Genomic DNA, 27,295 nt, shown 5'->3' with positions numbered 1-27,295 from the left:
TCATTCAGACCTGTTTTCTTTGGAAGATGTGCCAGGGGCCCATCACTCCCAGCACCTGCGCTCCGCCCTGACGCTCCCCGCTGGGTGCTGCCAACGCTCCTGTGGGTTCCGTGACCCCTGGCTGAGTTTGGAGGAAATCAGCCCTTGCACCAGAGCTGTGTGCTGGATCAGATAATCTAATGAGAGGTCTTGAGTTTTCCTGTGAGCTGTAATTGTTGTTAGCCCCAGGGGCACTGCCCAAGGTGGCCGCAGAGAACTTGTGTTTTCTAACAGTCAGCAAGCCTCAGCTAGTGGAACCCAAATCTTGTGTGTGTGGATGGGGAACGAGACCTTTTAGCTTGGCTGAACCACAAAAGTTACCTCTACATGATTTTTTTTTCTGACTATCTGCCACCCTTTTTCCTTGGGGATGCGGACATCTCAGCTGCCCTCACTGATGACTGAAGAAATTTTATTTCTTATTTTATAAGAAAGAAAAATACTCAAAGGTCACAGTATCCTCTCAGTATGCGATTTGCTCCATGACATCCAATGGTTCCTATAATGGAGTGTTTCTGTAGTAGCGGTGTTGAAGCGACGGTGGGAATACTGGTAGGAATTTACGTTCTGTGTACTTGAAAAGTAGGAGCTGCTTCAAAGCGCTGCCTGTGAAAATACGTGATTTTTAAAGCAAGACTCTTCACTGAAGTAACAGGCTAATCTACTAAGGCATGTATCTGGCACTTCAGTGTTAAAGCAAAGCAAGAATGGTTGAAACATAAAGATAATCTAATCCTGTGCAACTAGTACTCAAAGGTACACATGCTGGCAATATAGCCCTTCTTTTGGAAAAACAGTAGCTAGCAGAAGGACGTTTATTTCTGGAAAAAGAACCCTGAGAATGCTAGGGAGATTAATTGTAGACATCTTCTTAAAATTTTCAAGACTGAGTTGAACAGTCTCCCTCCCCCGTATTTGGGTGAATTACGGTTCTCTGGGGCCCTGTAATAGGTTATGTTTGTTTTCTTCTCTTTGGGAGATAAGTGATAGTTAAGGACAATAAGTGTGTTTTCTGGCTAGGGCAAGCTGTACTTTGTGCCTCGCTGGGACGGTCCTTTGAGCAAGGCATTTTACAGGGCTCAGAATAGCAAACGCAGGGTGGAAATTGCCACGTGGCGGTCCTTGCCAGCTCTGCCACCCATCCGAGTGCACTGTCACCCACAGCCTGGGACGCACTTCCCCTGCTGGCACTGATCTGCTGGCTGGACCTTGAGTAAATCCCCTTCCTTTCTTCCTCCCCCTCCTCCTCCTCCTCCTCCTCCGTTTCTGGAATTCATGACAGAGGGGTTATGCTGAATGGCTGACCTGACGTTCTCCTGGCTTCATGGACGTCATGCTTTGATCACAAAGGGCATGACGGCTTTTCCAGGAGCCTTGTCCTTGGGTAAGGAAGGAGGCAGTAGTTTGGGATTTAGTCTTTGGTTTTCCAAGAGGTGTTTGATGAGTGTTTCTACTGGTTTATGTGTGAATTATTTTAACAGAGCAGCTCTAACAGTAGGTCATGCCAGGAATGCGACACCCCTGCCCCCACATACTGCAGAGGAGTTGGCCTTTTCCGTGATGGAAGGAGGTTAACTGCAGCTGCAACCGCTTGCGTGGTACATCGGCTCCCCTCAAATGCTCTCTGCTTAGGCAGGCATGAAACCATCAAAACACTCTTTTCACTTCTTATTGATTTCCTTCCTTCTCACTCACCTGCCAAGAGCCCTCAGGAGATGCTTATCCCAGAACATGGTTGGGACAAGCTGTAATCAGATGGTTTTTCTGTGCAGCAGAAAACTGCGATTCTATCGCCACCGACCACTGTGTGCAAACTGATGTCTGCACTCGTTTTGTCTGATGTGAAAGCTATAATGTCAGACCCACCCTACTTCTCCCTGTTTTACCTAAACCCCTGTAATCTCGCTTCAGATGCTACAGGGATCAGAGGAAACCTATGGGCTGGGCAGAAGGCCATCCCATCTCTGACTTCCATTTGCCGCTAACTTGATGCTAGTGGGGAAGAAGGCGAGCCCACTCCAAGCCTGCTCTGCATTGCTGAGGATGCGCTCCAGCCCTCCCACTGGCACCTGCCTCCTGTCATCTGGAACATACTCACTGCTCCAAGCTCCTGGGAACAACCCTGGACCTTCAGTGGTTTCCACTCCTTCGTGTCTGAGGGGCTGAGAGAGGCGCTTTCTGCCACGGCTCATAGTAGCTGCTCAGTTTTTATCCAGTGTTGGTAGCAGGACGCCCACAAGTTAACATGGATCGAGGATATTCAGTCCTGGATCACAACCCAGTGGATCAAACTTAGATCCAGCATACACATCAGGTGAGCAGATCTCATTCTTAGACCTGCCTTAATTAATCCAGGCAGATGTACTTTGCTGCAGTTGGAAAGAAGGCTTGAGGATGATGGAAACTAAGTGTATGACAGCAGACCAAAATAAGTCGCATTCTCCTTGGTGAAGCCCATACCGGGTCCCTACCCTGGGGGTGGGAAGGCTTTCCTCACAATGAAGCAGTCAGTCAGCCTGTTGGTGGTGATTCATCCAGTGGCCACTTAACAATAATGTGCACAAATTGTGAGAGATGATTAATTTTTCTCCCACGAGTCTTAAGGGAGTTGGTGGTAGATGACTCAGATTCAGCGTTCCATTGTAGCTGTCTGCAGTGGGTGGGATGAATCCCACACCAGAGTCGTGGCCCAGGGGGATGACAAGGTCAGTTTTGGGATGTGTGATTATATCCCGTGTGGCAAATTAGGTTTTATTTAACATTTGAATTAGTTACTTCCGGGAGGAGAAAAAACTCCAAGGAAAGATAAGCATGTTTTGAAATACTGCATCTGTCAGAGACAAAGCTGCATGGGAGTAGAAAATGCAGAGAAATTGAATTCAAAAGAACCACGTTACTTTAAGAAAACAGAAGTCAATTATTTTAGCAGGTAATTTGGGACAGCCAAGTAGAAGCAAGCCTTGCAGATGAGGCAGCCTGTCAGCAGGCTGGGGAGGGGGATTGGGACCTGTGGCAATCGCGGAGCCACCCAAAGCAAAGACCCTCAGCTCCCTGCCTTGGCTTCATGTGGCCAGGCACAGCCAGGGCTCAAGGCAGGGTGGGACAGGGGGCAACTTCTGTCCCTCTAGGACATTCCTCAGGGTCAAGAGAGACAGGAGGTAGCAGAGATACTGTTAAGAAGAATTTTGCTTTATTTCTGTTTGGAATATAACTTTTTGGATTATATAGTCTTTCACTGACGTCAGAGTAATAAAAAGTGCAGACTTAGAGAAAAGACTTGAAACTGAATAAATATTGTGAGATGGGTTTGGTGTTTTTTCGTTAAGCAAATTGAGAGTTGTCCTGGCCAAAAGTGCAAATGAAAATTGTAGCCCAGCTGGTAGTGCTGAAAACTGCTCAGAGTAAACCTGTGTGGCCATGGAATTTCAACAGTTTTGTGGGATTTTCCCTCTGGACACATAACACTTCAGGAGAAGGAGCAAACGGGTGAGCAATTAAGCATATAATTTAAGGTGCAAGGCTTTTGTTTTGATCTTAATCAATGGAAACCACTTTTTCCTTCCAAAGAATTGCAGAAAAGCAGCTGATGTTCCCTAAAAAGAACAAGCTCTGTTCATGCACCATCACCGTGCCACAGTTCAGTGGCATGTCGAAGCAGGTGCCATGTCTTCTTTCAGCACTGTAAGAAGACAAAGCAAAACCAAAGAACCCCCAAAATATCACTCAAAAAGAAGAAGGGGAGGGGAAAAAATGAGGTTTGTTGAGTGTAGAGGGGTTGTGCCTGTGCTTTGATGCACTCATTGAATTTAGGAGGGCTGGTCTGCAGGCTTGGCTTGCACTTGGGGGCTAGGGCGTACGAAAAAAGGGGTCCTGCTCGCAGGGGAGGAGGATGCTGATGCTCAATCCCTGCCGTTCCCTGCCATCTAGTGGTCTACGAAAACTGTAGTCTTCTGCCCAGCATCTTACGGCAGGATCAGAAGTGAGGGAGGATGCTCCCAGTGAGAGGCAGTGAGCGTTCTGCCCCTGCACAGCCAGGCGACTGCGGTGCTTCTGCATCCTCCCATCCGCTCCTCGCTGCCCTTTCGTCTTCCTTCTCTTCAGAAGATGGCCAGAGGTCTTGGTCACTCGTTCTGACCTTGTCTAGACTGGCAAGAGCTTCAAAGTTTTACCTTGGGTGCTTGCTGGATAACTAAGGGATTTTGCCAGCGCTGAAGTGAAGGATGGGGATATCACAGATAGCACAGGCTTTTTGGTCCTTTGGTCCTTACTGGACTGGGTGAAGCAGCATCCTCCAGGCTTGAACACCCTGATGTGGGCAGCCGGGCCACAGGTGTGCTCCCAGCATTGCTACCAGCCATTCCCTGACAGCAGCAAATGGGTGAAACACTGGCAAACACTGGGGAAAAAAGTTCCCTGGTGAGGGCAACCCCCCACCCCCGGGGCCTTCCTTGATATTTGACATGTGTTCCCGCAGTGGCATCCACTCTTTCTGTGAGACTTTACCCTCACTTCACTATTTGGAAATAACTATTAGATTAGGATGGTGAACTCAGAGGTCAATGTTTATAATAAGAAGAAACGTGACTGGAGGAGTGCTGCAAGGAGACTTGAGGTTCTCCAGGGTCCCAGGGAGATGTTTTGCTCTTGTTTTGTTCACTGAGCTTGCTTCCTGGCACCTGCTCCTGCAATCTGAGGTCAGCCAGAGTACTTTCACACTTCTCATTTGTCTCTGGTTTGTCTTTCCTTTCTCTTTTGCAGGTTTCGAGCTCTGAAGCTCCAACAAAGAGAAGAAACTACACACTGGAGGATGAGAGCCTTGCATGGGTATTGAGAGCTGTTCCCACTCAACCTTTGCTCCATCACAAGTCGGTGACCAAAATCAAAGCAGGACTCTTACACCCCATCACTTGCTTATGATCCACTGTTGCTGCTCTAGTAACGCCTGCTCCCAGCCTGCAGAGAAGAGGAGGCTGGTACATCGCAGGGGGTTGCACCCCCCGAGCAAGGCAGCCGACCATCTCGTGCACCTGCGAGGTCCCCAGCTGGGGAGCTGGTGGTGATACTATAACCACAAACCATGTAAGGTGAAGTTTTGTGTCTGGCTTTCTTACCATGACAGAGGTTGCCACTGTAGTTAACCATTTAAATGTGATTTTCCTGAGAAAATGGAGGGTCTACTGAACCTACTGTTTTCTTCCAGAAAACCATGACTGTTGATGTCTAAGGCATGGATGAAGGGAGCTGCAAGTTATTTAATTCGTGTTTTTTATTAAATGCAATTGAAATGGCATTTCTCAGAGCTTCTGGGCCTCTACAGGATTTGGGAAAATGCAGCAACATGAGGCTAAATCCCTGATGTAAAGTTTAGGCAGTAGACTTCTGGCTATTAACAATGTAAAAAAGGAATTAAAAAAACCTAGCAGAAGCCACCCCTGCTCCACCATCCTTCCCATAACCCAGAAACGCTAGAGAGTAGGCAAGTTTCATAGTGAGCACTGAAAGTCAACTATCCCCTCTCTTTAACTGAGGCGTGCATTGGTTTAGAACAGGTTACGTGAGAGAAAATAAGTGCGGCCCTTGTGACTACAGCCAGAAATGTGTGAGCAGTGACTTCACAGGTTACCTCCAGCTGTGTTTGAAGAACTGTCGTCTGAAGCCTGAACGCCCACACAGCAGGTGGGGTGAGGTGAAGTAGCTCTGTAGATTTTGATGGTGCTGAATGCCTTTGTGTTGGGTAAAAAACCAGCTCTTTGCAACCACAGAACGAACGGTGCTGAGACCTGAGGAGTCATGGTCTCAGTCCCAAGTCTCACTGTGCAGACCCGTGTTGGTGCACCTGACTGGGTGCAGTCACTCTGTGCACGCAGCCGGTGTGCCTTTTTCCAGATACTACCCAGCTGAGGGGCAAGTCATCCCCAGAAAATATTATTAGCCACAATTTCAGATCGCAAGACATAGCTAAGTAGTTATTAATAAGTTCAAGAGATTCTTATTAGCCAAGGCAGCTTGATTTTAGGAAGTGCTGAGTCCCAGTGCATGTCTTGCTGGGGTGGACTGGGGAGATTGCCTGATACGATACTGTGGTTAGTAACCGACAATAATTAAAGTTCCTTTCTGTACATCAGTAGCATGCTTGTCAAGTACCCCTGCTTCTGGTTGCCTTTCCCCTTTTCCCAAGCTGCATGGTGAAAACTGGGGGTGTGTGTGCTTCTCTGCCAGGTGACAAGTTTGTGTCTCTGCCGCAGAGGTGGCTGAGCTGCAGCAAACACCGCGGTGCTGCTGCGGAGGGGAGTCTTGGCAATGCTATGTGCAGGCATTTGATAACTAGAAACCAGTGCCTATGCACTAGCTCGTCTAGAAAATCTCATCTAAAGAGAGAATTTGAGTTGGTTTATCTGAGAATAAATGCCACTTGGATGAAAACCCAGCCAACGTATTGCTAGCTTAAAGCCAGCAAAGTTTTACTCTTCATTTGTGCTAAACGATGGCTCCCGTGTTCTCAGTTAAGTCCGGTTACATCCCATGCCAAGCACAGCCTTTACTCCAAACTTCAGCTGATGGAGCATGCAGCCTGACTAAAATCAATTGTACAAGACACGTAATTAATTATACAAGTCCACTCTAGCATAACTCCTGTCCCACAGGCCACGATTCGTAACAGTTAGAAGCTCAGCCTCTTGGCTGTGTTTCCAGACCTGGTTATCCCCTGTTGCTTTGGCTCTCCTCCAGTGGCTGTGGCAGTCGCGGCCCATCCGTCTGTGTGTGCGTGCGAGGAGGCAGAAAGGGAAATCTGAGTTGGGGCGAGTGATGTAGGTGTGTTGGTCAGTGATGCAAAGGGCACAGTCTGGTTACCTGTGGGAAACGGGGAGTACGAGTGCGGTTGATTCATGTGACTGACACATGCCACCGACCTGTGTGGGTGGAAGTGGGGAGTTACCTGGTTCCCAGGCGTTTTCCTTTTCATTAGGTGAGCAGGAATGAGCATGAGCAGGCCTGGCCCGGGGGGAGGCTTTTTGGATGCAAAATAGTGGTTGCCACTTAAAACTCAGAGGAAAATGAGATTTCTTCACTCTGTATTGAGGGACATGGGGTTGTTTTCATCTCGAGCTTCATAGCTAACTCTGCCATCCTCTAGGCTCGGGTGGTCTCCTTGGGGATCTTTATCTGGGTGCCCGCTCAGGTCTTCCTCTCCTGCTGTCTGTCTCCCTCTGAAATCTGCTCCTCTCTCTTCCCCAGCCACCATCCGTGTGTCTGCCTCTCTCCCTGGTTCCCGTCCGCCTGGGCAGACATTTGTTGATGTGAAATGGGGTAGGGAACCAGAGCCATGGAGACTGCAGAATGAGGAACCCTGTGCAAGGAGCAGGATGGGGAACAGCCCACCCAGGGACATGGGTGTTTGCCTCTTCCCTCAGCCTGCAGGTGCTGTGGTCTAGCCTCAGGGCTCAGCTCCAGGCTTGCATCCTCCATCCCCTGGTGAGGACGTGGGATATAGGGAGACCCAGGGAACGGTAGCACTTGCCTGGAGGCTGGAAAGATCCAAGCAGGCGACATGGGGAATGGCAGGGGGTGCAGGGAGCAAGGCTTTGGCGTGGAGCTTGGCTGCTGAGTCCCGACCCATCCTATGTTTCCATCTGTCTGTGCTGCCCCTTCTTCTTCCAGCACCCACTGCCTTAGCGGTGCAGGTACCGCAGGTACCGCAGGACCCAGGTGGAGCAGTGGGGCGAAGCGAGGGGCGAGCATTGGCTGTACACCCTGTCTCTTTGCCCTTGGGAGCACTCCTACAACTTCCAGCCCTGGACACTCTTAGGGGGAAAGCAGCAGGAAACTTAGCAACGTAGGGTGATGCCTTTTTCTTGGAGGCGCGAGCTCTGCTTCTCACGTTCATGTCGCTGTAGCGCTCCCGTCGGCGCTCTCCTCGCTGCCGGAGAGCCTTGTGAGCTGCAGTGGGCTCAGGCTGCCGCCGGGAGTGGTGGGAAGCATTGCAAAGCAGGTAAGTGGAGAAGCAAGGCTCGGCGAGCTGCTGCTTGGTCTGGCAATATGAAAAAGTTTGTGGTTTGCCAGAAGCAGCCCCCCATCCGACAGGCATTTGGGGGCCAAGAGCTGGCAGATGATTAAGCCTCACGCTCTTCTAAATTTTGTATGTCTTTATAAGGAAGCACAATGGGGGGAATAAACGGATAAAGCAAAATGAGGATGGCTGATGTGTTTTACCACAAGCCTCATCATCTCATCTAGCCTTGTAGGAGGTTTGTGTGCTGTGCTGGTGCTTGGGAGGGTGGAACCAGCCAGGTGTCCCTCCCGTGCAAGAAGAGATGGCAGTGATGAGCAGTAACGTGCTTCACTGGCATCGAGCCCTTCAGCTCCTCAGGCTTTGCTGTCTGCCTTCCACGCGGGTCTGTGGGTGTAACGAAGAGCTGCAGAGTCGTGGTTCTGTTCTTCGGGCTGCCTGTGTGACCGTACCCGTACAATGTATTTGGGGCAAAAGTAGCAAAGGAAAGACAAGTAGAAAATTCTGTAATATAAATCGGAGGCCCTCGGACCATGTCTTAGGGAGGCTGCAGAGGTGCTGTACACCTCCCACAGAATGGGTCCTGAGCCTAGTTGTTTCCTATAGTGCGCCGTCGCGATTCTGCCGTCGTTTCCTTCAGTGCGCCGTCGCGATTCAGCCGTTTCACCGCGGGGTTTAACCCAACACCGGCTCCTTTCAGTCCCATGCTGAGGGCTCAGGGAATCACGAGGCTGCCCGGCTCCCACTGGGGTCCTGCCCCTCTGTAGAAGCTGGCGCCCACCCACCGAGCCCTAACACAGCCGCCGTTGGGCGCGATGTCTCCGGGGTGACATGATGTCACCGAGAGGTGCGCTAGAGGATCGAGATGAGCATGTAGCAGCATAAGTGACATAGTACAGCCCTTCCGTTCACGGGCCAGTTTTAAAGCCGATGGACGGTGGAAATAACAACTTTTTTCTTTTCTTGGAAAAGGTGGTGAAAACCGAGCGATGCTGTGATTGATCTGAATGGCTCATCTGCACCTTAAAAGGCAGATGGTTTCAGTCAACACCTTTTGTTTCCCTGCTTCAAAAGGCGCAGCCTTTCAAATCGTTTGCTTTAAAAGCTGAATTTACCGCAGGCTCCTGTGCTTCACTTGTCTATGCTAGTGTGTCTGACGGTGAGGTGGTGAGGTACTTCCTGCTTGTCTACCAAAATCTCATTGTCCAAATCGGACTTGGCTCCCTGGGGACCTGAGTAAGTTCAGCTTTGCTGTACAGGTGAAACAAGCCACGTGAAGATTCCACCAGGCTTTGTCCTCTGGATGCTGCAACACTTCTTCCCCGTGTGTTCGGTCTCGTTCTAGGTCCCAGCTGCCAGTCATCATCCTGGGGCTGCTCTGAGCCAACCTGCCGGTGGTTTCAGCTCACTGGGATGACGGAGGGAAAGCTGTACGTGCCCAGATGGATGCACTGCCGAGCTATCTGGAAACTCAGACAGGTAACCTGCCTGTCCCCAGCACCCCTCCTTACCTTCCTGAGGGTCTTTGGACCCTTCCTCATACGTACTATGGTAAGGGCAGAGTATTGCGAAGCATCCTCGCCAACTGATTGTTTCGCACGCACTTGTTCTCTGGAAGGATGGACTTTTTACTTTCCCCTTCTGCCTGCAAAGGCTGTATCAGATCATGGAAAGCAATCGGAGAAGTTTCATGCCTTTTGTTCAAATCATTTAAGCTCTCCACTGAATGGCTGTCCTTGTTTTAAAGTTTAAGACCACTGAGGTAGGATCTGTTTCAGAGAAACATTTTTTTTTCTTCTTCTGAAAGCTACTTGTAGACTATGAAACTAAGTGTACCTTTATCAGCTGAGCAATAAATGCAACTAAAGGTCGATTTCTGGGCTTATTCATACCGAACTTGCTCCAAGTTTCCCATTCCTTCACCTAAAATAATTAGTCTCTAGCCATACAAGGCAAGGACTGGCCCACTAAAACAAAAAGTTCAAACTGAATTTTTCTAAGAGACAGTTCTCCTTTTTTTTTTTAGTGAGGATTACCAACGATTTACCAAATTGATAGTTTATATATTGAACAAAACCAAACACAACAAAACCTAAACTAAAATGTCAACATGTCTGATGACTCGATCTAACAACTTAGTGCAGAAACAATTACCGCTGACTTTTATGTACACAGACACGGCGACTGAGTTTAAAGGTCGGGAGGAGGCAGAGCAAGTGTGCCGTGTGTGTAATGAACCATTCAGCTTACCTAAGCAGCAGGGTGAATGTACACCGTGCATAACAGCTATGGTGTTAGCTGGAGCGATACCAAGATAAAATACAAAGATAGTGTCTTATTTTCTTCCATTAACTTGAGTGCAAATCATCCGGTGTGTTATGTGCAGCCTGAGACCTAGTACATCCTTCTTTTCCAGCTGCCATGGAAATTTTTAAGCAAGTTCAAGACTCTCTGCTCACTGCTGTATACCTCTGGTGCAAATATTGCTAAGAGTAATTTTTGAGAGTGATGTTTTGCAAGAGCAGATGCATGGTCCCCAAGCAAGAGCTGAAGAAGTGGTGCAGAGGAAGGGTGTGAGCGTTCTTTTCAAACTTCAGATGGCACCCTGGTCTTCACCTCCTTTTTATCTTCTTTCCTGCAAACCTGAGCATGCAGCTTAATCACTTTTTTGTGCCAGTATTGGGAGGAAAACTTAGCTTGATGCAGTTATACACAGCTACTTGTTAAAAAAAAATAAAATTGAGTTTGGTCGGGGTCAGCCACTGCTGATCATTTGTTATTTCCATTGATTGATTGTGGACAAAAGCAATATGCAATAACTCAGCTAACCGATCATCCCATCAAGAGAAAACTGGTGTGTGCTATATTTCAATATTTCCTCACTCCTTATTTGAGAGAATTCTTTGTAAAAGGAAAATACCCTTCTCCTCCTTCCCTGTCTTCCACAAAACACACGCACACACTCAAGTACTCACTTGATTTTGGTTAATGATGGCTTTAGACATTTGTGGTGCTCAAAGAACTTTGCAAGGAGATAAACTGGAATGAAAACCTGAATCCTTGGAAGAATGTTCTTAGAAACTCAAAGAAAAATTCTCCCACAAGCATTCTTGCCTTTACTTGGGAGAAATTAACCTGACTCAGTATTGTCTTCCTCACGGATTCATTTTACATGTTTGTATCCTAGGAAAACCTTCCCCTTCTCCCCTTCGTCCGTATTCAAACCGTAATCAAATCAGACTAGAAACAGGATCCTGAAAAAAAGCAAATGAGAAAGCTGGCTGCTTTTATTCCCCCATTTAAGAGACAAACACACGGTGCAAATACCCACCCATCGACACAGGCTGTGTTTAGAATTCTGCCGTTATGGGGGAGCATCCGTAGGTTCTTCCTAACGAAAGGGAAGCTTTCCCAAAAGAGAACGGAACAACGTACTGGTGAGAAGCTAGAACTGGGGCTGCATGCCCCATGGTTGTCTGCAGGAGTCTTTGCCATGTTTATTTATTTACATTAACGCAGGCATGTTCTGTAAATTCATTTTCTACAGTTAGTTCTCTTCTCTGGCATCTTTCTGCAGCAGCAGAATGATTTAACGCAGCCTATGTGAGGACATCTGGGCTTCCAGGTGAAACGGGGATGGAAGGGATAACAGGATCGTGGTGCTGTCCCCTAGTTCTCCTGTGCCACTTGTTCCAGGATTTCCCTACTCAGTTTATGAAATCTTTCTTATTATCACCACTGAACTCCAGACTACCTTTTCCTCATTGCCCCTGCTCTCTCATTTCCTGGTCTCTTGCTTCTTACCTATTTGTCTTACTATTTTCCAAATAAATCTTTATCCTTCTCCAAAATCTGCAAATTTATCTATAAATTAATCTCCTGGTTTCAGCTGGGATGAAGTTAATTTTCTTCTTAGCAGCTGGTGCCTTACTGTGGTTTGGATTTGGGGTGAGAACAATGCTGATAACACCCTGATGGTTTTAGTTGTTGCTGGGTGATGTTTATACTAAGCCAAGGACTTTTCGGTTTCCTGGGCCCTGCCAGTGAGAGGGCTGGGGGGGCACGGGAAATTGGGAGGGGACACAGCCAGGACAGGTGACCCAAACTGGCCAAAGGGATGTTCCATAGCATGGGACACCACGCTTGGTATATAACCTGGGGAGGTGGCCAGGGCCAGCTGATCGCTGCTTGGGGGCTGGCTGGGCATCAGTCAGCAGGTGGTGAGCGATCGTGTTGTGCATCACTTGTTTTCCTTTATCTCTTCCCTTTGGATTTCATTCCTCTCCCTTTTTCCCTCCTTTTCACTACAACTTTGCTGCTGCTGTTGTTATTGTTATTGTTGTGGTGGTGGTGTTTTTTTGGTTTGTATTATTTCAATTACTAAATTGTTCTTATCTCAACCCTCAAGTTTCCCATTCCTTTCTGATTCCCCTCCCCATCGCTCTGGGTGAGGGGCAGTGAGCGAGCGGCTGTGTGGGGCTCAGTTACCAGCCGGGGTTAAACCACAACAATTCATCTCTCTTACAAAGTCCTCCTTTGCCATCTATTTTTCTAGCCACTTAGAATACATTGCTTTTAATCCTCTTTCCTCCAGCTTGCCCTTTGGGAGCTCTGCAACCCGTTTGGTGCCCTTTGGTCCCCCCAGCCCTGCCCCTGGACCGACAGCTGCCAGCTCCGGTCACATCTTCTGCGTTCTGCCCGTCTGATTTCTCTGCAACTGATTGCAACACCTGGGTGAGTTCATGCTAGCCGCATATGCGAGTCTTTCTTTTCACTCATTTTCCTCACTGCGGGTCATTTTTTGTGTTACGCACAGGGTCTGAACCGGATCGAGAGGGGCTTTAGGTGCCTAAACTCTTACTGGAACAGTACTTACAAATTAATATGTTTTAACAGGAATTTTGGTGCCTAAAGTACCTTTGTGGTGAAGGACCCTTGGTTCCTCGCCTCAGCTCAGCCGGGGTGATGTCTCACACCAGGCAAGCCGTGCTGTCTGGGCACTGAGGGTGTCACTAGGTCCGGTTCTGATCCTACACCACATTTTGTGCTACACAAAGTTTTGTTCTCGGGACGTGGTTATGCAGGACATGGTCAGGATTTGGTGATGGAAAAATTGAAACATACCAGGCTCTCGTGTCTCTGTTGGGTTAATGGAGTTCTCCTTTGCTGGGAAAAAGAAAGATGTTTTAATAAATCAGCATGGGGAAGGTGCCTTTCTGCTTGTGGAGGGAGTATTAATTACTATAGGAGACCTTGCATTGCTGAGTGGACCTCAAAGAATAAAAATCTGTTTCCAAACTGGATTTGGGAATAGCTATTCTGATGAAAGCTAATCAACACAGAATGTTGTATTTATAGAGTGAGTTCCTGTGTTCTGCAGAGGTCCTCTGAATAGGAGCAGAAAAATTCCCCGTGTATTTGTGGCTGGTTTTCTCTGTGTTCAGTGAACTAGTTAGGGAGAAAAAGGCATGGAAAATCCTAAAGCCATCCTATGAGCAAGCATATTAAATTTTATGGAAGAGGAAAAAATTTCATTTTCCTAAAAAGAAATTAATAACATCATTAAAAAGATCCATGGGATTGTAATAGAAAAATGTGAGATCACTTAAATTAACATATGGGGGACCCCCAAATTACACTCTTGGTTTAGGACCCAGCAGCTGTGTGAGAGTTCCTGCAAAGCAGGAGAGTTTAATACTGTAATTATTTGATAATTTAAAGGGAAAGCTAGGAATAGAAAATGTAACTGGATAGAACTTGACTGCATTTGAGTGGCTGAGACTCCTATTTATTTCTAACTTGATTATTTGCAAAACAGGAGAAAAAATTCCAATTATTCTGAAGTCTGAACTTTGTATTTGTTCTCACTTTACTTCCCCCCCCCCCCCTCGCCCCGCCCCGTCTCTGGAAGGGAACAATACACAGGGGAAATTAAATTCGTAAAGATTCAGTATCCTAACTGGTGCACTCGATCAGGACGTCTCAGCGATCAGTTGGGATAATTATATGGGGATTTTCATAGAGCTTTGAATGCAACTTCTGTGAAGCTGTGAGAAGGAGTGGAATCAAATGCATCCAGGCAAAGGTTAGGTGGTCAAACTACTTACCGTGGTGCCTCCTTAGGCACAAAAACGTGCACACGATGATGATGAGACAATAAAGACCCACGGATGCTGAAGCATAAATGATGTACAATGTCTTGTTTCCAGGTTCTTGGGGCTCTTCTGAGATACTAGTGGTATCAAAAATTGCATTAGCGTGTATTAACGTACAGAAATATTTGACTTGGGTTTTTTTCTTTTTTTTCTTCTTTTTCTTCTTTCTTTTCTTCTCTTTTTTTTTTTTTTTAATAGTGTTAGTTCTCTTTGAGCAACTGGCTCCTTAATGTACTTAAACATTCTGCAGCTTGGTACAGCATGTCATGAGATAACCCTGTCTCCATGGGCATTCTACCAGAGTATGGGGATACTAGAAGGAAAACTGCACAGGGAAGCGTAATTGATGAGTGGTGCGTGGCAGAAGGAAAGAAGGGTCAGAATTAGAGCACTGCTCTGAACTTCCAATATCTTTTTGCAATTGTAATTATGAACAACAACCAACTGTGAGTAAAAGCCATGCTTCAGCCTATGTTAAAGCGATAGTATAGCGTGATTCCTAACACTTTGCAAGTGTAAGCCATGTAGGAGTGGGATATGACAACGCGTGTCAGAAGCGTGGAATATAGCACCCAGAGGTAACGTGGTTGGCTTTTTCCAAGTGCTGCTGAATGCTGGACCGTCCTAGCCTTGAAAACTGTGACCTTGAGAGACTATTTTGTTCAAATGGGAAGAAAGTAATTGTCGTTTAGCAATGAGTTTAAATTTGTCTTGACTGCACAAAACACTCTAACCAGAAATTCATGGCAGGACAGGTAGTTCCTTACTCTTAAAGAGGAAATAATAATCAGAACTTACTTTCTGGTGAAGTTGTGATAATGTTTTCAGGCTTTTCTGAAAGAGAAAGGCAAGATAGGGAAACGAAACAGCAACCTGACATTTTGCACTGCAGTTGTGTTCTCTGCACCGTGTCCTGAAGTCTTCACAAGCCTCCCCTTCAGTCTGCTGGTGAAAGAGGGAACAAAATGTGACAGGCAAAGGGTGGGGTGTTGGGGGGCAGGGGGAACGACGCGTTGGTCTCCTGCTGCCATCTCTCTCAGACCTCTTTGGCATTCATCAGCAGAACATAAGTCAAAGGAAACTCGCATCATGAGCGCAGCACATCCCGTGCCTGCTAGCACGCCACAGCCATACGTTTTGACGTTGCTCCCTCTGTTGCAGCGTTTCGTGTTGCAATAAGTTTTTGAAGTTCATTAACTTCCCAGGAGAGGAGCTGGCAGCAGAACAACCTTACGGCTCAGCTGCCCTAGGTCAGTAGGACACCACGGCCACACAGGTCACTGTTCAGCTGCAGAGCAACATTGAGGAGGGCAGACGTCGCTCATCATAACCCACACTTGGCATCCCAACTGCCTAAGTTAACGTGAAGGCACCACTTCCCTTTAAGATCATTTAAAGCTATTGTAATCTTTGCTGCTCTTAAACTTCTCGGGGTACAAAATCACACTAATCAGGTCCATCAATGCATACTGAAAGGACTTGGGAAGAATGTCCACGCTGATGTCCCCAGCGCAGCTGTTCCGTTGCTGGGGGGGCAGGAGGGGAAGGGCCCACAGCAAGCGGCCACACTCATGGGCTCTCCCCCGACAGCCTTTCTTGCTGCTGCCAGAGTCAGAGCACCCAGCCCGGGCAGTGCAGCACTTCTTATGTGGTCTCCACTGATCCATAAGGTAAGTTCATGATCTGCTTTCTGCACTGCCTCAATAGTAGCCCCTGTTTATAAATAAATCTGTGGTGTACAGGAGAAGATACTCTCCCAGGGACCATCCATAGGGATGCAGGAGCAATAGCAATGTATTTAATATAACATTCCACACACTGTATGATATTTAATGTAAATAAAATAAAGTTAGTGGTTAATGTATTAAACACACATTATATATATATATATATATATATATATATATATATACACATTTATTGCAATGTATATGATGTGGCAAATATATTGAAATAGCTCTAACAGTAGATCCTGGCCACGTTGACCAGGTAGCACTCAGGTGTTGGGTCAGCATGCCCTGCCCAGCCATCTACTCCCTTTTCTGCTCCCCTGAGTAGGATCGTTCTGCACAACAAACTTCAGTTGTGAAGCAGGATCACTTATCTTTCACTTTGACTCTTCCATCTCTGTTTAAAAGAGAGCATGATTTGTTTTAAGGCAAGTAGGTCAGATCTACTTTGGTCATACCGCACTAGCAACAGATGATTATCAATAGTCTGAAAGTGGAAGCTAAAAGCTCAGATTAGAAAGTAGAGGTTTCAATTACTTGAGTAACGATTGCCATGGATGATAACGCTTCAGGAAGTATCTATAAAGCTCAGGTTGTGCCCTGACAGCAGCCTTCTTTCTGATAAAATCCTATGTAACAGGTATTTCCAGAAGGATGTGCAGGTCTCTGAGGGATAGATATCTTCTGATGTCCTTCATCTCATTATTTTATCATATAGTTTTATCTTTTTCAAAATTCTCTTTTTGAAAAAAAAAAAAACCACAAAAAAACCAACAAAAAAACAAAAACCCAAACCCCAACCCAACCAACAATACCAAACCCAAAACTTTTCTAGAAGGTCCAAAAAGTCCAATTTCTCTCAATGTTTTAAAACAGATTTCAGTGACACTTACTCATTCAGCATCATTATTAACCAGGGAGAGGTGCAGGAACTGCTGTACCTCTCCCATTGTTAGCTTTTTCCAGCGCAGGGATGTCGTGTTTTCCTTTGTTTTTAATCATCTGGTGCTTTTACAACCACGTATGCACCGCTGCCCACCGTCACTTTTGGAAGAATCACCTGATCAGCACTGGGCAATTTTTATAACACCCCACAGCGTTCACTTGGGACAGGGCTGCTGATCCCCATGGAATCCGGGGCACATCAGTTGCACTGGGAGTTGCAAAGGCAACTGCCTCGTTGCTGTTAAACATTGCTCTGAAGAAATGCTTGTCTCGCACCGCTCAGCGTAACCTCCAGAACCTCCCAGGGAGAGGAGACAGGCGTGAGCCGGGGGGGCACGGAAAGTTCTGAACTACCCTGTAGCCACGTCCTGGGTGGGAATACAGAAATTTCCCAAGCAGAAGCCTTACTGAGGTCTGGATATAGAGTAGCTGCTGTGCAGCCCTTGCTCTGTAAGGGAAGGTATAAGCAGCTCAAGCGTTACGTGCTTGCACTGATACCACGGTGAGAAACTTCCCTCCATACAGCTCCCTGCGCTGCTGCTAGCGAAGTCACGAGGAGCTATTCCACAGCTAACAGACGGTTTGCTTGGTTATAGCTTGTTTTCTAAAAAAGCAAACACCACCTCCGGTGGCATTGATATTGCTTGTATAATTTTGCTCATATCGTATATTTTTAAGAGCCCAAACGAACCGTGCTAGCACATCTGTCATCGGGGGAGCTTGGATAGGGCTGCTCCCTTTTTAACTTGACTGCCTATGGCAACACGTGCCACGGGCTTGCTCCTTCATCTTCACACATGCCTCTGTGGTGGTGATCATGCACGTATATTTTTATATCATTCACTTGTCTTATTAATTCCAGGATAATCAGGTTAAATTCTGTTTCCAAAGCCGAATTCCCTGCCGTCAAGCAGACCTGCCTCCAACAGCCTTGCTTTCTCCGAAAGGTCACCTATGGAATATGCTACTGAGTTCTGGGATGTGGGAAAACTGGGGCCACGCTCGCTTCCCAGCCCACGAGCGCCGCTGCCCACCCGTCACCGCTGAGCCACGGCCCCCCTTGCCCCACACCCGCACCCGGCTGCTGGCAATCCACCCCCATCCCACTGCTGGTCCCGCTGCTGCAGTGCGGGTGCAGGGTGCCCGCGGCCAACGAGCCCTGGGGCACCCATCCTCTCCTCTTGGCCCTTAAAACCGTGTCTTCCATGTCCTCTGGTTTATAGTGCTTTTTTCTTTTTTTCTTGTTTCTTTTATTTTATTTTTTATTTTTTCCCCTTTTTTTATTTTTTCTCTCTTTTCTCTTTTTTTTCTGTTTTTCTCTTTTTTCCCCCTGTTTTTCTGCCTTTTTATTTGTCTGTTTTTCTCTTCCCCCTTTTATTTTGTCTGTTCTCCTCCCAGTTGTTGTTTTTTTTTTGTCTGTTTTTCTCTCTTTTTGTGTGTGTCTGGTTTTCTCCCTTTTTTTTGGACAGTTTTTCTGCCCCCCGCCCCCCTCTTTTTTTGGCTCTTCTCCTCCATATTTTTTTTTTGGTCTGTTTTTCTCCCCCCACCCCCCCATTTTTTTTGTCTGTTCTCCTCCTTTTTTTTTTTTGTCTGTTTTTCTCCCCTTTTTTTTTTGTTTTCCTTTTTTTTCTTTCTCCAGCGTAGCTATAGACTTGGTAGAAGAAACCTAACTTATGGAAAAAGGGATTTAATTTTCTTAGTTGCCATTTATGGATCCCTCGAGAGGAGCCTGTGGGTGCTAGGTAAACACACTATTTTATTCTATGATTTATTTGGTTTTTTGTCGGTCAAATACAGCAATTTATTTTTTTTTACTCTCTAGCTAGTTGCTAGATGAGCGGTGCTTGCCTTTCGGGGGTATGGGAATGTGCACGCTGCCCTCAGAGCCTGCGACAGAGCCTTCCTTCTCGAGGCTCAAAGCAACCTGACTTGAGGCTGCCTTTAATTAATTTTTTAATTGTTACGAGGCAATTCTTGATGCATGAAAAAATGATCAGAATTGCTTTTGTCCATTTCCATGCCTTGTCTGTGACTGACGGCTGAATGATTTGGGCTTTAGGTTTTCGAATTTTTACTAGGAAGGAACCTGGTCCTTGGTAAATGTTGTTAGTCATCAGGCTGGGGACCTTCCAGAACAATAGCATCAGAAAGATGAGGGAATCAAAGTTCAACTTTTTTCTTAGGCTTTGAGAAATTCTTAGTTTGAACTATTTTGTTCAACTTCAAGAACTACAAAACTGGGCTAGAGAAAGCCTTTTCCTATAATCCAGCCTTTTTTTCTTCTACTAATTAAGTATAGGAATTCACAATGAACATGCCCTGAAATTCCTAATTAACCTTTCCTCTCTCTCTCGAGTCACACCTCACTTGCAAGAAAATTTAAGTGGATCAAAACCAGTGGAGAAAATCCTTTTAAACCCCAAAATATTTGGGACCTTTTTTTGTAAAGAATAATATATTTCAGGCAAACTTTAAAATTATCTTTCGCAGATTTCCTGCAAAGGCCATTTGGCAGGAATAGGTGTCAGTGAAGATTTGGGATTAAGTAACAATGTAAACTGTAGTATCCTAGAGTAGGAGGGATTTTTTTTTAAGAAGGAGAAAAAAATTCAGTACACCTGATAATGAGAGAGAACCTTTCGTATTCATTGGTTGTCGCTAGAAAGACAAACATGAAATAAACTTAACGAATGAGCACCAACGTGGCTGGGCGTGCTTCTCTGTGCCAGTGCATCTTTTTTTCTATCTGCTGCCTCCGGTGGCTTATGAGAAGTCAATGGTAGAGACGCCGTCAGCCAAGCATATTCTGTACGTGCAAGTGCTTTCCCAGCTAGATTTAGTTACTTTAACACCGTTCTGAGCTGAGACCAGAACCAGTTACAAGGTCCTGTGCAGGGTCTTCAGTGTTCAGTGTCACACGCATGGGGGGTCATGATGGATACCTGAATGTGCAGCTTGCAAGGAGGTACAAGGACCTGTACCACGCAGGAGCTGCATCACCTGGGAGCATCAAACTTGCGCCCCTCAGCAAGGGTCAGGCTGACTAAAATCCCATTTTCTTTCAGATTGCTGGAGTGTGTTCCTGCACCGGCTGCAGCCAGCCAGGCTCCGCTGTGCCGGGAATTAGCTCACACAGGTAAGGAAAATCTACCAGGGTAAGGGCTTCAACAGAAAGTGTGTATCCCATAACTTGTGCAATAAGGAAAGACCCATGGGAATACTTTCCTCTACCAAAAAAAAAAAAAATTATTTCTCATTCTTATGTTCTAGAAAGCATAGTCATCTTAAGCATCTCATTCTTATGTTCTAGAAAGCATAGTCATCTTAAGCAAACAAGGGAGGTTTAATGGAGATACCTTTCCCTTTACCTAACTCAACCCATTAGTAGGAAAATTGAGCCTTCTAATCTTTGAATTATAAATGAAGTTCGTCCATGTATTAATGAACTACACTGGAGGACGCAGAGGGGTGATTGTGTGAGGGACTGAGCACAGGCAGGCTTGAAGCGAACAGAAATCATCATTCGCTTTTAGCAGAAAAGAGGAAACCTCTGGTTAGGGTACGAAGGAGGTTGTCAGGTCTAATACACCCCCTTCAGAAGCGTGTTAGTTTATCCGTTTGAAAATCAAGTGTAAAGCAGTTCAGTAGCCTCCGTGAGCTCAGATCACACCCTCACTAGGAAACAGCTGCATTTGACATGACAATTCATGTCTTTTAAACTAAACACTTGAGTTTCCCTTCCCAGGCAGATGCTCTGAATGCTTGCTTAACCTTTCTGATTAGTATTAATAATGGGTTTTATGTGTAAAAACAAGGAGTGTCAAAAGATGCTATAGATGTGCAGAGCCAGTCACACATGTCAACTGGGCTTCATATAGCCAAATCGTTTGTGTAATTTTAGCAGTGCCTTATAACAAGTGTTACTTTGATCAGTTTATCAGTTGACATATCTGAAATGTATCAACAGCAGCTGAGTACATGCACTGCAGCAGCTACTCTCCTTTCTGTCTGCCTGCCTGCCTGCCTTTCAATGCCAACACAGTCTCCTGTATGGTATTAGCAGGGAAGAACTTGAAACAAAATAATCTCATTAAGCAAAACGAAGTAAAAATATCAGGGGTATACTGGGCACAGTGTAGTCATCACATCCGTCTAAATCGGGAGCTCCTCTCTGTTTAAAAACTGTTGAGATTCAGAGTTGAAAGGGTGATGAAAACTAGGCGAGGTTAAGCTAAATAGTTGAAGGTACATTATGTTCTAAGGATAATTTGACTGCAAATGGTACCTAGCTCAGAGCTAGTGGGATTCCCAGATTTCAAGCAGAGGCTTGAATGCTACCAAATCCCTTGAAGGCAGAATCTTTGGCTACAAAGCAAGATGGATTTGGTCCCCAAGTGACAGAGTTCTGGTCTAGACAGTTACTGAGTATTTGCCAGTTCTTATCACTGTCATCCTCTTCAATCAAACAGAAGTATCTGATATGGTAATAAAATAAGACACATTATCTCCAAGGTACACCGAGCAGTGCTTTGGTTTCCGTTCTGCCCCCCGCAATGTTTCATAACTACAGACAGGTTGAATTATAAGACCGTATCTTACCGCAAAGTTGATAGCTGCTCCGAGCCAGCGTTACTAGAAGGAGGTACGGCAATATCCCTTTTATCAACATGCCGGCAGGAGCCTTCGTTCTGTGGGCACGGTAGAGGGAAGAGGTTTGGGAAGTGCAGTTCGGATGGCCTCTTGCAGCCTGTCAGGTTTACCTGGGGTGTACGTCTGATCTGATTCCGTTTTTTTTGAGTTCTTCAGAGAGACAGTGCCGAAAGGGGCAGGGAAGCATCTGCAAAAATCCGATGGGTTACACAGCTCTCTTTCAGTGTGGTTGAAACGTGAACTGTCATTTCACATCATCTCAGAACTCCTCTGCGATTCAAGGCAGAACACCTTTCACCCTTCTCTGGCTCCCCTTACAGTGTAGCAAACAGAACTGCAGATTTTATTTATTTATTTATTTATTTTTAAGTTGCTTCTGCATTTAAAGTTTTGATTTTCCAGGCAGCGATATAGCAGAGAAGGGATGCACGACAGTATTTTAAAGTTGTTTGGTCCTTGTGTATTACTTTAAACATTAACAAATTAAGAAGCTGAACAAATTCACTATTCTCAAGCTGGTAGATGTCAGAAACAATGTGTCTGAATGGTCTTAATTTGCCTTAGAATAATTTAAAATAATCTGCACTATAAAAGATGATTTCTTCTACTATTTAGTCCTTATAACATAAGGCCAAGTAATTTGGGTCTGGATTTTGTGGGTTCTTTTTCAGCATGTCCTCAGCATAATTTTCCCCCCTAAATATTTCTAAAACGCTGAACCATTTAGCAGAACCTTCCCCAAAAATTCTACCAATAGAGTTTCTTCATAAAGTCAGAACTAAGGTTGAACAGAACCTTTGTACATGACAGTTATCGCTTCTGCTTATAATTCAAATCCAGCAACCACAAACAGAGTCCAGAAAAGAAATGAATGCAGTTTTGTAATACTAAGTTAAAATGAGGGAGGTTTAGACTTGACATTAGGAAACATTTCTTTGCCAACAGGGTAGCCAAGCCCTGGAACAGGCTTCCTCGCGGTCGATGCCCCAAGCCGGCCAGTGTTTAAGAGCCACGTGGACAATGCCCCTGATAACTTGTGGTCGGGGCAGTTGGACTTTGTGACTGTTGTAGATGCCTTCCTGCTGAACTATTTATTCTAAATATTTCAAGCTTTCTATACAAAATATATGCATATTACGCTCTAACCAAAATCTAAATTATCAGGATTTTTCCAAAGTACCGTTTTGAAGAAAATAATTGAACAGCTTTCCAAAATTTCATGGTTGGAAGCATCTGGCTAAGTGTGTGATGGTCAGGGGAATCGTACTGCTATCTGGGAGAAACTGAAAGCCTTACAAAAATTACGATCCAGCCTAAAAGGGAAATATTTCTGAAAGGCAACTCCTTGAGTATAACTGCACACACAGCACCTTCCACTTGGGATAAAGTACTAGTACCGCAGGTTGTATTTCTGTAGAATGAAGACATCTAGTGGCTGAATGCAAAGCTAGCTTAGATAATAAAATTGACCATTCAGGGATGCGTTTCCCGGCAGTGTACTTTCTGCTTGTCTTGTTGTTGCGTCACCCAAAGCTCATGCCAGGAATTCAAGAGCAGTTGGTTATTATTAATAATCTCTGTATTCTTATTACAAGAACTGGTTTGGGCTGAGTCCATTGCTACTCACTGAAGCTTTTTAGTAAGACAAGGTTTTGTCTGTTCTCTATGGTGGTTCGAGATCGGCTTGCTAGGCGGGTAATTCCTCGTTGGAAGCTTTGTGGAAGTGTTTGGAACCCTAAGACAGGTACTGTCATACATTGACCTTTTGAGAGAGGCAAGGTGGGTCACAGCAGCAGGACGCAGCATGTATTCGCCGTCCATATACTGCATGTGGCTTGCGAGGATTCTTCGCTTTGTATTTTTAGTAGGAAATATCTTGGACACCCATCTGTATTTTGGAGCCCCTTTCTTAAATAGACTTTGGCAAATGTGACTTCTACTATCGCTGCTAACACTTCATTCCTTCATCTCCTTTCTGCTTAGGAGTAGGGTTGTTGTGGGGGTGCTTTTGGGTGGGTTTCTTTTTGAGAACATGCCTGAAGATGGCAAAGAATCTGAGTTTTTCATATTTTCTTGTTAAGACTGTATTACCTCCTTGAGACATTCCTGGGAGCTTTCCTCTTTTTGTGATATTACTAAGTTATGATATCTCTTAGATCTCCAAGTGGCAACTTGCAACCTGATTTTTTGAGATAATTGGTCCCTGAATTTGAGACACTAAAATATTCTAGTTTTCCTTTGAAAGCATATTTCAAAGGATAGTAGATACTAATTAAATCTCTATTTAAAAGGAAGGAACGAGAGTCCCAATCTCAAACTGTGTAACTAGGAGAGGGAGGAACATATGCTTTTCATTCAAGACTAGGTATCATTTGAAGATGGCAGGAAAAGATGTCACTAGATGGCTCTGATTGCCACTACCTGCAGAAACTCAGCAACTTCTTTGCTAGAGGTAAATCAGACCTCAGCTGAACCCTAATAGACACCCAGCACTTAAAGAACTAAAAGAATTAAATGCAATTCAAACATGACAATTGTCACAGTTCTGTGGGTGTGGGATACTATTTTTGGGAAGAGGCTCTAAAAATATGGAGCAAAATTTGGACCTGAAGATTGCAGTTAATAGAAGCTTTCTTCACCTGATGCAGTCAGCTTTGTCACATCTGCTGCTTCTTTACTGAGTGCAAGCAGGGGAAAAAAACCCAAAATAACGAATCTATGCAATGTTCCTTCTGTTCCACCTCAGTTTTCCTTCTGACAAGACAAAGGTTGTGTTTTGGGCTTGCATTTTCCCTGTTTGGAGGTGGTTAGGCAGTGGGCTCTGACCACAGGGAGACACGGGGTTTAGCTAGCAGGCTCCAGTAAGTCTGCTGAAAATTGCCTTCGTAACACTACAAGATTTAATATTTGAAAGGAACAACAGCGGTTTAGTCTCCCAACGTGCTCCTTGCCTGTCGCTCCCACCAGCAGCTTGTGGGAGCATGGGGGGGGGGGGTGACCCCCGCAGCCCGTTCTCACGCCTGGCTACAGTGACTCCCTGCTAAAGCAGAGATCAGCTACTTCGTTTCTACGCAAGCCCTTTCCTTTTTCAGGATATGAGATTCTCTGCATCTCCCTGCTTTTTTTTTTTTTTTTTTCCTGGGCGATTTCAGTGTAGCAAGATGAGCTAAGCTTTGTTAAATCAAAGAACACATCTTGAAGCAGGTGCTGAAGCACAGACTGAGCCCCGACCTGGATGGATGCATCGTGTCGGTTCACTCAGTGCAGAGTTGGTAAGGAATCTGTTCAGCCAGGGGTTTGCTGTACATAAAACATTAAGTGTAAGCATGGGTATTTTAGTTAATTTGATTCCCCTTATGGTAACGACAGGCTTTAGAAATAAGGGGAGGGAGGAAGCAATTTAAAGCTAATTACAAAAGAATTAAGGTAAGGAGGTCTCATTTCCTGCAGTGAAATCTAATACTGAATTTGGGAGCTATTCTGTGCACTGAAGGACAGATTAAAAAAAAAAAAAAAAAAAAAAAAAAAAAAACAAAACAACCAAACAAAAACCCAAAAAAAACCCAAACCAAAAAAACTCAAAACTCCACACACTTCAGGCAAACCAATATACAAAAAAACCCTAAGAACCTCTAAAGCTCCTAATTATTTTTCTCCCAGCTTTGACCTGAACTGCTGAATTATACCCTCTCTCCACTGCATTGCTGTAAGCTACTCTGTAGGTTAGGAGAAAATGCAAGATTTCCTTATTTTCCTCAGGGACACAGTAGTTCTTATTGAACAGAAGGATCAGACAGGAGGAAAAGATGGAAGTACCCACTGAAAGGCAGTAGAAATGTCCTAATGAATGTGCAGATTACTTTAGGGTGCTCGTGGGGTACGTATAGCATGAGCGTACGGGTCATTGCACTGCGTTTAAGTAATCCCCTGCCTTTCCTTCCCCTTCCTGTGCGCTACTAGGCAGAAGACGACACACAGAGAGCGCTAAGAGCTTAGATACATCTAAAACACGAATAAATCTACACTGCTTGTGGTTGGTTGGCTCAGCTGAACGCGGGCTTTGTGTACCAACTGAAACCAGTAGCGTTCCTCGCATCCTCCTCCAGGTCTGGCGGAAATCTTACAGCAAAATAGATGGGGTTTAGTCAGACTGGATCTTCAAATGTTTCTGGCTTCTGAAACCTAAAGTGAGCGTGGAGTTAGGGCACTTAGAAGCTAAACTTGGACCAAAACAGCTATTCAGCAATTGGTTATCATTTCTGATTTAGACTTCTTTATTTATTTTATAGGATGACACTGTATTAAGCGTACTAAATAGGTAACACTTAGCTTCAGGGGTGACGCTGGTCTTGGGGCTGCCCTCTGTCAAGCCTGAGGGCCAGCTGCGGTAGCTCTCCGCAGCCTGTCTCAGAGCCTGCACCTTGCTACCGGCTTTTCAATATGAAAAGAGGTGGCCTCTGCCACCAGAAGACCCACAAATACAAAACTCCTTGTAAAGAAAGTGGTGGGAGGGTGGGATTTCCCTCCCCTACCCTAAGCAGAACTGCCACAGATTGTCTATCCTCCAGCCTCTGCTCTCCAGCCTATGTAAATGCAAATGTCAGACTTCATTATCAGTATAAATGTGGCCTAAAAGCAGTTACGTACACTTCATCCTACTGCGTCTTGAGTATGGGTTAAACGGTGTGATTCCGTCAGGAAAGTAAAATGTCATCGTTAAGAACTTAGCATGGCCTAAATGCTACTCTTTAATATGTACTTCACTCGATCCTGCATCGCCTTCCACACAAATCCTTACTGGTGTGCTGATTTTACCAGTACACATAAGCTGTTTCAGAGAAGAATTGCCCACACAAGAAAACTTTACAAAAGGGTATGTCTATTTCTATTCTGGTTTTCCATTCGACAAAGCAACTTGATCTTAATGTGCTGTGATCTAAAAGTAATAATGATTAATAAATTTGAGTCAAGCGGTTGCACAAGTTTATCGGTGATCCATCGTGAGATGTCACGTCAGATAAGAATTCAGGAAAAGAAATGTGTAATCAACCTACACTTGATAATTTTGACGGGCTGATAGTATTTGCTCAATTTTCATGAAGTCCCTGAGGGAGACAGAGAGGAAACTGTGATCTTTCTGCAGATAGTTTGGAAAGACCCGATTCTTCCACATTGCAGAAGCCCTTCCTGAAAGCGTTAGGGAGCTGGCACGATCCTATACCTACACATCCCTTACCGCAATATCAAAACGCGTAACAATTATTTCACTTGGTGTTCACTTGCAACAGAAGGCATAACCAGGGAATTTCTGTCACCGTGAAGAAAGTCACACACCTGACAGGAAGCAGGAGTTCTGTATAACCAGTCCAGAAACAGACTTCAGTGTGATTGTACAGACACACCAACAAACTGCTTCAACATACAGCTTGATACTACCTTAAACTACAACAGCAGCATGTAGATACTTTAATTTTTCCCGTCACTATCCATTTCTGCTATCTTACATTACCATTCTATGTGAATGTTCTTTATCCGCTTTCTTGGCAAAATAAGAGATCATCCATAAAGTCTATGAAAAAGGAATTCATTTATTTTTTTTAAAAAAAGAACCATTTTTCCATTACCAAGTGAAAACTTTACAAAGTAAAGTATTTCTCTCCCAATAATATTTTCATATAAAAACTTAAATCACCTAGTCTGTTCTTACTGTTCTAACAGGAAGTTTTGTGGCACTGCAGGACCCAGGTATTTTCAGTCTCACTCCAGTA

General features: G+C 45.2%; 1 long non-coding RNA gene across 1 annotated transcript; it reads left to right on the top strand.

Annotated features, from left to right (window-relative positions):
- Window positions 1-18,493: 18,493 nt before the first annotated feature.
- On the top strand, window positions 18,494-22,435 carry LOC121083591. The gene is made up of 3 exons (XR_005826423.1): window positions 18,494-18,619; window positions 19,943-20,013; window positions 21,752-22,435. It is a non-coding gene; the product is annotated as an uncharacterized LOC121083591 (long non-coding RNA).
- The last annotated feature ends 4,860 nt before the right edge of the window (window positions 22,436-27,295 follow it).

This window comes from Falco naumanni, chromosome 2, assembly GCF_017639655.2.
Source record: "Falco naumanni isolate bFalNau1 chromosome 2, bFalNau1.pat, whole genome shotgun sequence".
In the NCBI taxonomy this organism is placed as follows: Eukaryota; Metazoa; Chordata; class Aves; order Falconiformes; family Falconidae; genus Falco; species Falco naumanni.
Note: the sequence above shows the minus strand (reverse complement) of the source record. Positions and strands in the feature narration are given on the sequence as shown.